Genomic DNA, 12,358 nt, shown 5'->3' with positions numbered 1-12,358 from the left:
TGCAGTTGACATCATGTGTGTGTCTGGAGGGGTGCTGGTCAGCTGGGCCATAGAGAGGAGCAGTGTTCATCTGTTGGTGACCTGCACATGACAGTGATATGTGAGTGTGTGAATGCACACAGTCAACCCATGTGCTAGCCCTACACGAGCGTATGTTGTACAGCTGTAGACAGCACATGGCAGAATGCACAGTTCACCATCTCGGCCATGAACATGGGAACTGGTTCTGCCAGGAGTGGCATTGGCAACATCATGCCCAAGGCCAGATGCAGTACTACTTCCTGATGGTGACCAGTGTCTGCTGGGTCTGTGTTCCTCACGGGACCACCCAGGACCATGTGCCCATGACCTGCCATGCTGTGGTGTGGACAGCACCCTCCCATCAGTAGTGCTGGTGTCACTGCCACTACTGGAGTGTGATTGTGGATGGCCATGTGGGCTCTCAGCTGATGTTAATGACCTAAGTCCACATGTCCAACTCCCTACTCCCACCACATGTTGAAGCACAAACATTGCATGGTTAAGGACTGACAATGTCTTACCCCACCGTCTATCCACTATATCAGCGAAATGACATCAGGCATCACCAATGCAGTGGAGGGTGTCATTCATGCCAGGCAGTGTGGTATCCATGAGCCTGAGCATCTGTCTGGTGTACTGTTCACAATGTGCCTGTGCTTCAATGACAGACTGGAACATGCATCAGGTGTAATGTGCTGTGACACCTCTGACAGGTGCTGGATGGCCAGCAGTCCTCCTTTAGGCACCCCTGTCAGTCTGCCTGTGTGGAGCCTCACCTTCTCTCTTTCTATGGCTACTGTCTACAGTGACAGATGCCATACTCCCCACACTCCCCTTTTTGATGCCACTACCCTCTGATTGCCCAATATCTGTGGCTGCCTGGGACTGGGTATGTGTGGGTATACTGACCATGTGCAGGGAAATTGGGGGTGGAAGTGGGATGTCAACCAATGGGAGAGAGTCAGCCCCCAACAACTCCATCTGTGCCTCACAATGGCCACCATCATCATCAAGTCTGATGACACACTGACATCAGCAGGTTGTGAGGGGGACACACTCCAACCCCCATGGTCACCTGTGAGGGTAAGACAACATGACTACATGAATACCTGCACTATAATGTTTCTGATACACACACACACACACACACACACACACACACACACGCAGGCACAAACACACACACACACACACACACACACACACACACACACACACACAGGTGAGGTGCCACAAAGGCATTATACACATCACACCTTCTGACTGATGCCATGCACAACACACAATTTGACCACAACAGACACACTCTGGACAGGCCCTGAACAACATGCAGTGCAGCTACGTGCAGCTAATGTTGGTAGTACTATACATCTGTGAGATATGTGACAAGTCAGCTTATGGGATGGATCTTCACCTAACACACAGTGCACCCGTTTACACAATAATAATGCACCCCTGTATAGCAGACTGGCTACACCTACGCAAAACTATGTGCTAATATGTGACAGCTCCTGCAGATATGCTGCTGTGATTACCAATGTGATGCACTGCAGTAAACCCCACCACATGTGAGCATGCACATATTGCAACATGAATAAGATTAACAATCGTGTGCATGGCAAGCTAGCAGCCCTTAACATGCTTAGGGTATAGGTGATTACATGACAGTTCCACATTCACCAGCTACAGGTTGATGTTCCCCAGCCACACCAGAGGTACGTTTGGACTTTTGGGGGAGCGGTATTGTCAGCACACACACATGTGGCATTGGTACAGGATAATATGTGCATTTATCAACATGTACAGTACAAGCTGTGATACTACCCAAATTGCTGACATTCACAATATGTGTGCATGTGTGCATTACAAATCCCCACCCACAAATGCAGATTGACCTCACATATGCATACAGGTATGCAGAGGGTGCAACTATGAATGCTACAGTATTAACATGATGACCACTGGAGGCTTACCTGGATGTTCCTCAGCTGTGGAATCTGTGCCACCCACCTCCACAACATATGTACCGATGTTTTCCTGTGAGCTGGTGGCTGAACCCATGTGTGCCAGGAACTCCTCTGTGGCTGACAGTGGTGGTTGTGTAGCAGGCCCTCCCCTTGTGCCAGCATGGTCACTGGCCACAGCTGCAGCCCTTTGCTGTGCATGGTGTATGAGATCAGTAGCATGGTGTCAGACCTGTATGTAGCTCTTTTCCCAGTGACCAACATCATTCACTGTTGCTACCAGGTTTGCCACAGTGCAGTGCATTGTTGCTGGTTGCGGCAAATGCTTGACAACAGCACACAGTGATGGAGTCTCAGGGCAGCAAGAGTTGCAGTGGTGTCAGCTTCTAAAAGGGTGGGTTGCAATGTCTGTACATCCCACCTGACAGACATGAACAGTAGAACACATCACAGGACTGCATACATTGCCCACCATTATGTACAGACCCTGAACATCCACTTTTGCCAGCACTATTCACCACTAATCCCCACATCATAACCCTGCCATCTAGCAGCACAGTATGACTGTGGGTATCAGCAAAATAATGGCAATACAGCATGTGTTGCCCCCTGATCCTGATGTTTCATGCTGCATGTGCTATAAGGTGTTGCAATGTATGTACCTGTTGCACCTATTACTGCTTGTTCATAGCCTGTCTACATGGTCTGCTGTGGTGTCAGCCTACTACTGTATTAGTAATCATATGGTTTGTAGGCCAACCCACAGGTCTCCCTGGCCTTCCTCCCTCAGATTCTGGACTATATGGCTGACAATGTCTTATAGTTTCCCCAGCCAGTGTGGTTGATATGGGTGTCCTGGCACTGTGTAGCACCTGGCTCATGTGCATGAATGGACAGCCATCTACAAACACCAGCAAGTAACACACTGTGTGAGAAATACAATGACAGTAGGAACCTGCAGTCCATGCTCTGTCTCTGTCAAGGCCACATATTTGTCCCCAAACAGATTTTCAGCACAATCAGTACCCCTCAAACACCACCCTCACCTACACAACACACAAAAACATCTGCAGTGGACCTCAACATCCACATCCACAAACAAAGTGGATCTCTGAGGCAGAGCCACATGTGAACAACAAAGCCGTATACAGCACATACCACACATGACCACACACCTGAATCCCACAGTCACACAGGCATCAGCCCATGTCAAACATGCTACACATAGGGGATTCCAGTGATGACACACTGGTGTGCCTCTGGCCTGGCTGCGTATGTCGATGGTCACAGTTACTTGTGTGTCATGTGACAGACTCCACCATATTGCAGACGCAGTGCTGTCTCTCACCAACAGGTACTGTCATGGGTCTGTCACAGTACATGTTGGTGTGCCTGACCTGACATGTATGTCCCTGGACTATATGCAGTGAGACATGAGTGAGCACAATGGTTATGTGTCCCAGGCAGGTATGTCCCTAGCTTTATGCTGTGTTATGCTGTCAGCCAGACTGATGCCACAATACAGTCAGGGACTGATTGCCCTTAACATGCGCACATTTATCCTGTTATATTCAAGGGGTTCCAGTACCTGTGAGTCTGGGATGATATAGTAGGCAGACCATGATGCTCTGTGAGAGATGGCCTCCATCTGTCTTCACTGGTCTTCATGTGCCTGGGACTGGTTCTCTTCAGCACAATAGTGACTCCATTATTAAAAGTGGTGAAGTTATCACTAACAACATACAAGTGTAAGTGCAGCACACAATTATGGCCATGCTGTTAAATGCTAGAGGTGTACACATGACTTTGCCCTCATTACAAGCAGTCATAACCCTGGGAACTGCAGATATCTGTGCAGTCACACAGACCATGTTTCAAAGCTGCAGAGAGCACCCAAGCCTACCTGGCAATCATCCTATCATATATTCAGATGCCAAAGTGTAGCTGGTAAGGCCATGGGACATGGGGTTTCTGTATATATGAGACACATACACACCTCCATGCTGTACAGGCAGTAAGATGCACAGGGAATCACTGCAGGGGCAGTTCATCATTGCCGGCACACACCTATTCAAATCACAGCTAGCTACTGGCCAACACTTGTGACCAGGAAACCCATTCAGCCTATATGAACCTTATCAACTGTATTAGGGGTCGGGTCTGTACACTGATCCTGGGTCAGTTGAATGACCCTAACATACATTGTAAGACATACCCATGCCAGCACACAAATGGTTAGAGAGCCATCGACAGTGGACATACAAATGCCTTGGTGCAGCCAGGGGCTACCCCCACATGAGGTGAAAGTGTATTGCAGTTGACATTACACAACATGGGTTACCATTGCAGCATCCCTACAGTGTCATCCTCCATGGCATAGCAACCATCATGCAGTCACATTTGCAGTCACCATCACCCACAATACCCATCTAGTTGAGTCAGCCATACATACAACTCCAACGTTGAATGCATTTGCCTGGGGAGTATGCACAGCCTCACAGCCCACAACCCCTCATTAAGGACTGGCACCAATATTTGCACATACACACAAACGCTATATGTGCATTTGTATAGAAGCATGTAGTCAGGTATACCCAAAAGGCTTTCATCACCCTCTGCTAAGGCTATGTGCACCTGTCTGGTGGCCATCTGCAATACATACTGTCCATAACAGGGATGATATACTGCTGTCTGAGACACAGCAGGGGCAGGTGCCCAATTTGGAGCAATGCCTCCTTAGCATGTACATGAGGATGGGTTCAGTCCTGCAAACCTGCACAACAAACACAGAGCTTATATTGTTAACATCCACTACAGACAGTCATCTCCTCTACTGCACATATGTCTGCAACAGCACAGGTAGCACCTGCAGCTGCTCACTTGATGTACACAAGGACACCAGCTATACCAGTGCTGTTGCTATAGCATACTGGATGCCTGACAGAGTCAGTGTAGGCCCCACTACCTGTCTTTCCCATCAATACATCAGGACAGCCACAGTACCTCCCCTGCTTCCTATATGAAGGGAACAGGTAACCACTGCCATGTGAAAGTCATGATATACTTGTGCCATGGGAGCCTATCACATCACAGGATGCATCCTACATGACCACAATCATAACCTTAAAACACTATAAGGAACCATATTCAAAAGAGGGCTGACTACTTCCTTTGTACCAGCCGTTTGATGGACAACCACTGTCACCCTTTTAGACTAGGGTGGTGCGTCCCCCACTCAGTCACATGATAGACTCAGCACCCTAACTAGGCTGTTCTGCAAGGTCATAGCACAGGTGATAGTGAACCTTAGTAAAAAACACATTGGCGACCTGCACACAATCCATCACGCACACTTAGGCTTTGTCAAGGAAGAGTTTATGTCTGTTATACTCGGTTGACCTGTATGACACAGTCACCAAAGCCATGGATGGGGATTACAATGAAAACTGCCTATGTTGATCTGGACAAACTGTATGACAGTATAACCCAGTGGCCATTATAGACATAACACCCCCACGTATGCATCACACCATATGTTACTATAGAGGTACCACACAGGTGAACTGACATGACTCACCTATTCCACATAGGGGAATCCACCTCAAGCAGTTGACCCATAAATACATGTGTCACCTATTGTTCCATGTTTGGGTATCTATATGTAATGTACAATCCTGAGGTGCATGTAACAGCCATTAGCCTATGTCTGACCATGTCTGCTGATGACTGCATGCTGTGTGCCATCACCAGATGCCCTAGTGATGTTGACATCTGCCTAGGAGGGTCTCACACAGATACATGACTGTTGCCAGACACATGGCCTCAGGCCATATAGCAAGACATGCAGTGTCAGCCTCATTGGAGAAAGTGACATCCCCACATACTATCACGGTACTAACAACATCCTAGGCATGCAATCAGTCACGAAGGAGCTGTGAACATAGGTCTTTGGCAACAAAACATTTCAACATAATGTTGCTCTCATTGTAAGGTACGCCTTGTACATGGCCCATGTCATACATAAGGGTATGTCATCAAAGGACATGGGGTATAAACATCCCCGTATTCCCTCAATGAGGCCCATTATTGTGTGTAATATCCTGTAAGTCATTCAAATCACACAGCACATGCAGCAGCTGGGGACATCACAGAGGTTCCCCACCAGGGGATACCAGGGCATCATACATCTACCATACACCAATAGACTATAAGGGCAACCCTCTACCCAGTTTCATACATACTCCTCAGGGGTGACCTCAGTGTGGCATGCTAGGCAATCGCAGACTCCAGATTGCTGGGACTGTTGCATGAGTGCACCTCATGCTCCACTCTAACACACACACACACACACACACACACACACACACACACACACACACACACACACACACACACACACACACACTCAACCAGGCATATGACATGAACTGGGCACGTTGACAGTTCAGATGTGTGTCCCACACAATCACCCTGCTGTGCAATGAGCACCCTGTCCACATCAGGCAGAGTAGCTATTTACACCTTTGCAGGTGTAGCCTGGATAACTGGACTGTTAACTGCACATACACCCTTGGAATACCACCTGTATCCCTGTTGGACAGACGCATCAGGTACTGCCTTGCATACACATGGGCTAATATCTGGGCATATGGCTGCTCAGGGCCTGTAGCTTAGTAACCTCATATAGTACCAGGAATACCAGATATGGACTGAGTGCTGTGACAGACTGTGTTGTTATGTGTCCACACCCATTACTGCCATCGACTGTTAGGTGTCCCCTATGGGGAACGTTACAGTACAATGTCATCCAGCCTACATCCAACAAATAGGTGAATGGTAATACAAGTGCATGTGGACATTCCAGCAACAACTGTGCTACAAAATAACTTGAATGGTAGTACAAGTGCATGTGGACATTCCAACAACAATTGTGCTACAAAATAACTGATAGCAGTGGATATGTGGTGTAGGATGTCCTCCTCTGCAGTACCCAGATGTTTGCAGAATGTGTACACATGCCTGATAGATGTAGACCCCTGCCAGACAAATGTGGATTTCCAGACACCAGTTGGACAATACGTGATGGTTGTCCCAGTAGTTTGGGGAATGTGTCTGTGACATGCCAGACCCTTGGGACCACAATATGGTACATTAATATCTGATACTGTATTCATTCCCTTACATTTGATGCTCAATATGTATGCTCTGCTGCTGAGATAGTGCCAGTGTTCTCCCACTACTAGTGCCTATAACCTGCTGTCATGCTGCAGGGGGTTACCAGGTATGCTAGTCATAGGTGTCAGGCAATGAGATACAGGTGTGGAGTACACAGTGACCTAGCCAGAATATGTCAGGAACTGTCAGGGACACCTGGACAATCTTTGAATTAAGCATGTATGACATTCACAGACAGAGAGGCTCACTGACAGTACATGATATGATATACCAGCCGTATCCACCAGTACTTACTGTCAGTATTGTACAACCGACAATCCAGTAGCAGTCATATGTGAGTTGACCATTGCTGGGGTGAGTCAGGGGCCAGAGCTGTGATCTATGTCACTGCAGACAGAGCCATAAGGGATGGCCGTAGATGCTGGACAGCAGACTAACAGCAACATGTCAGTCCAAGAAATGTGTTTGAGACCTACTGTGTAAATTCCTATTTCCCATGACTGCATCCCCCATCTGCATTCCATTACATGCTTAATTCTATGACATACCCGGTATATTGCTGTACTCCTTTGTGAGGGTAATCCAGTTGTAGTCTCCTACAGAATCACAGTCTGTCTTCATGAAGAAAGTGTCAGACCTGTTTACCATCAGCAGCAGCTTGTCTTTTGTAGGTAATGCTCATGAACAGGTGCTTTCCTGTGCACCAATCTGTGACTCCCACTAGCTAATTGCATCCATAACTGCTGGGTTGCATTGCCATTAGCCAATGACATGGGAACACAGTCCTATAATTAAGGCCTTCATGTAGGCTTTGGTCCTTTTCCTGGCCTGTGAGGAGGACATTATCGAGTTGTGGGGGCTACAGCATCATAGAAGGTATGTAGAAATACTGTTCATTGTTTGGACTGATGTGTTATGTCCACAGTTTTGCATGGTATGTTTGACCATTGTTAACAGAGTTTATGATTCTGTGGCAGGTTACTGTTTAATGGTGTGCAATGGGCTCAGTAAGGAGACAGGCAGATGTGAGTGTCATACATACTTTTTATTTGAATGTGCATGCTGCTGCAGTTGATACTGGCGTATCAGCTGTGCATGTTTGTAGGGGGAGACTATGATACATGTCCCTGTCACCTGAACATTCCCCCAACCCTTTATGTATGGGTGTTGTGTGAATGCCCTGTTCTAGGTGTTTGGGAGGTATGGCAGGTCTGTAGCAGGTATCTGAACATACTGCTGCATATGTAGCAGGCCACAGCTGCTGCATTATGGGCAGAAGTCATACTGGGGATTGTGAAGACATTGAGGAATAACATGCTGTATATGTCAGTGAGGGAGCAGTGTCAGCTGTTATGTCATAGCATGGCCAGGGTGAGGGTACCCATTACTGTCCAGGTGAGGCATGTGTCTCTGGTGCATATGTTAAGTAGTAGTACCATCCAGACAGTGGTAGGGAAGGTTTAGGACACGTATTGATATTTGTGACATGTGTCCTACCCTCCAGGCCTTTGACATGCTACTGTGGGTGGCAGTGACTGTGGTAGCAGCAAGCAGGTCAGTTGGACATTACAGGGCTCAGTTATTTGTAGGTTGTATTGCCAAGCATGCAGTTGTCATAAAACAGACTGGACTGTGGGCCTGAACTGTGGGTGTCCAGATGTCAGGCATGCTGTGAATGTTACAGATAGAGCTATGAAGTAATTATTATGAGAGGTGTAGTTGCAAGACATACGTGCATGCATACAGTGTGTTAAACAGCATTGGCATAAACATATGTGTTTGAATGGCTATGACGTGTGACACTGACCTGTCTGTCATGCTTTTGTGAAATCAATCTGCACTGCCTTGCCATTACATCAGCACACATAATAGCTTTGATGACAACCATGCCATACATAGGTGACATGACTGTGAACATTCTGAAACAGTCTGTGCAGTTGTCAGCTGTACCTGGTATGGTAGGCCTCCCGTCAATCCATCAACATGTCTTTGGCTGTGTACTGGTTTGGTGTCTGCATCACAGGCCCAAATACTCTGTCATTTATCACATTATATGTAGAAGTAGTGTCATTGGTACTCAGGATATCTTTGTAACAACACCAGTAATTCCCTAGAGTTGAGTTGGCCTACTGTTGTATTGGTATTGCAGGGACCTGTAGTTCAGAAGGTCCTGGGTTTAATAGTTGGCAGAGGTGTCTTTTTTCCCTAATATTACATCACTATACTGCATGATGTATTTAGAAACAAACAGTAATTCTCCAGAGCTGAGTTGGCCTAGTGGTGTGTTTCTGTGACTGTTGCTCAGAAGGTCCTGGGTTCAATACTTGGGAGGGTGTTTTTTTCCCTAATGTTACATCACTGTACTGCATGATATATTGAGAAACAAACAGTAAATCCCCTGAGCTGAGTTGGCCTAGTGGTGCTTTGCTCTGACTGTAGTGCAGAGGGTTATTTTGTTGCTGGGCAGAACAGTGTGTGAATCAGACAGGGAGGCTAAAGCAGTTTTAAGCAGTTTTAAGTGGGTTTTCATGGGTATTCATGACAGGCAGCAATGCCAAGTGACATTTAGGTCTGCTTAGCTTTGCTTAGTGCTGCTTATCCCTGCTTATACCCGAGCTATTTCCAAAAAAAAAAAAAAATGGGTGATAAGAAAGTGGTGAAATGGGGGCAAGCAGGGGGAAAACAATATGAAAGGCTGGTAGAGATGTGCAGGATGGGTGTAGGAAAGGACCATAGCTCTCCATGTCTTCTACAGCAACAGCTGTGCATGTTGTGGACAATTTGGAATTTGGAGGCTGACATCCCACAGGGAGGGGTGAGGGCGACTTAACTTGGTTGATTAATTGCTGTGATGATTGCTTGATAGCAGTGTACATGGGGATGAAATGGAGAGGTATGTATGGGTCATTTTGTTGTGGGACAGGTGCCTGACTTTTTTTTTTCTTTTAAGGAGAGAGTGGAATGTTGGGGAAGGGTTGTAGATATGTGTGGTGAGGTAAGTTGGGTAGGAGAGGTTGCATTTGCAGACAGACAAGACAAACAAGAGAGCAGACAGGGGTGGTATATGACATATGAGGGGGTAAAAACTTTGGACAGACAGGGTGATTAGGAATCATAGGACCAAGTGTCCCCAGATGGAAACAGTGAGATTGAAGTCCCCACCCACTGGCAGTCACCTCTGCCCCTTCACAGCTCAAAAGTGGCTGTGCTGGGGGCTGGGCACTGGGGCCAGACTGCCCCTCAAGGTGCACCAGTCTGTCCTCTATCTGGCACAGGCAGTCATCCAAATCCTACAGGATAACCCTGAGCACCATCCCTGGAAACTGGTGTTGGGTGACAGGGTCCTCTCCACACCCACACCCAGGGAGGAACGGGCCCCATCCCTTGAGGTGCTTCCACAGGATGGTGGTGCATGACCAGCAGAGGAGCAGCTCTAGGTTGGATCCCAGATGTGCTGCAGTGACAGTTGAACGTACATGCATAAGATTCATGCATGACAGAGATAGTAGGGGAAGTGTGTATTAATAGCTGGAAAGCAAGTGTACACATTTAACCCCTAGTGGATGGGAATATGTATGGTATATTTGCAGTGTACAGCTATTACAGTGTCATACTTGCCTGCATCAGCATACCTACATTCAGAAATACATATAGCTGAAATGCAAAGGTTAACACAAGACAATCCCGTGGGAAGCACACTATAATCTTAGTGCAAAAGATATATCAAATTGCATTCTATCTTGATGTACAGCTCCACATCTGCAATTTAGCATACATGTTCTTTATCAGCCAAACTCCATCACTTCATGGTGTTATAGCCACATTTGCTGTGGAGCACCTGTACAACTGGATTTTTTCAACAACAGACCAGAATAAACAAAACACTTGTGGGAAAGAACTTTAATGAAGGTGATACGACACAGTGGTTTATTACATTCAAAATTCTGACTGCAGTTGTACTGTATATCCTGTAGATGATGAATGAATGGCATTTATTACCTTCATAGTTTCAGTCACTGTGTACTTTATTACAAGATCCTTAATATTAATACAGTATATACTTATGTCATTCCTGCACACTATTACTACAGCATTATCTTTTTTTTGCATCAATAGTAGCATGTTTGATGCCTTCATTTGTATTGCACAGTGCCTGGCATTACTCACTTATATCAATGTGGGTCTAAGAACACATTTATTGCAGTACACTCAGAACATACTATAACTACTGGCAGTAAACAATGTACTCTTTCTTATTTATTGTACTATACATTGCAAGATAGATCTGTACTCAGCACACTGTCAGCTCATCCTTGCTAGGCACCCTGCATGGGCCTTTAAGAGCACTCTCCTTTGCAGCTGTGGGGGGAAAACACACCATTATGCATACCTGTCTATCAGATATTCATACTACAGTTTGATAAATCAACGGTTGCTATAATTAAAAACTTCTGGGGCATTCTGGTCCTGAGCATCTTGGATCCATTGGGCAAAGAGCCCCCCTTCTTCACTTCAGGTTATCATGATTATGCACCTGCTCACCAGTGTAGGGGATTCCAGTGGCACTGGTGAGGTCATGTGTCAGATGACCCCAGGCCTCAGACTTATATTCAGAGCCCTGGTACTGGTACTACAGCAATCTGGCATCATGGTCTTTCAATAGGTGTCCAACCATGACCCTGGACTGCAACATGCCCCTGCACTGTGCCCAAAAGCATGCTCCCTCTCCAATTCCAGCCATAACTCCTGCTGTGATAAAACTCCAACAGGTTCTGGCTATATTCCCACATGAGCAGCTTAAATAAGACTATTTTCCCACCCTTTGCCTCCACTGGACCATTTTTAAAAATGCTAAGGTCCGGTTAGCAGTGTGCAAACCCACTAAGCTTAGTTGAGCAATGGTTAAAGTGGCAAATGCTTAGCACTGCTTAGCGGTGTGCAAACCCACTTAGCTGAGCTGAGGACTGCTTAGACTGGGACTGCTTAAGCATTGCTTGGCTTGGCTTAGCAGTGCTTAGCAGAGCTTAGCTATGGGCAAACTAATATTTTACAAAATAAAAAATATTAAAAGTCATTCTTCATTAGGGATGCTTTTATTATTATATATGGCTTTTACTTTATATCCCCTAACCTTATGCATTTTAATTATGTTATATTGGAGTGTGACTGTCATGCATTGGACACTTGTGTATAAGTGG

This window comes from Protopterus annectens, chromosome 2.part2, assembly GCF_019279795.1.
Source record: "Protopterus annectens isolate FY-2018-M chromosome 2.part2, PAN1.0, whole genome shotgun sequence".
Classification (NCBI taxonomy): Eukaryota; Metazoa; Chordata; order Ceratodontiformes; family Protopteridae; genus Protopterus; species Protopterus annectens.
This window is presented reverse-complemented; position numbering follows the sequence as displayed.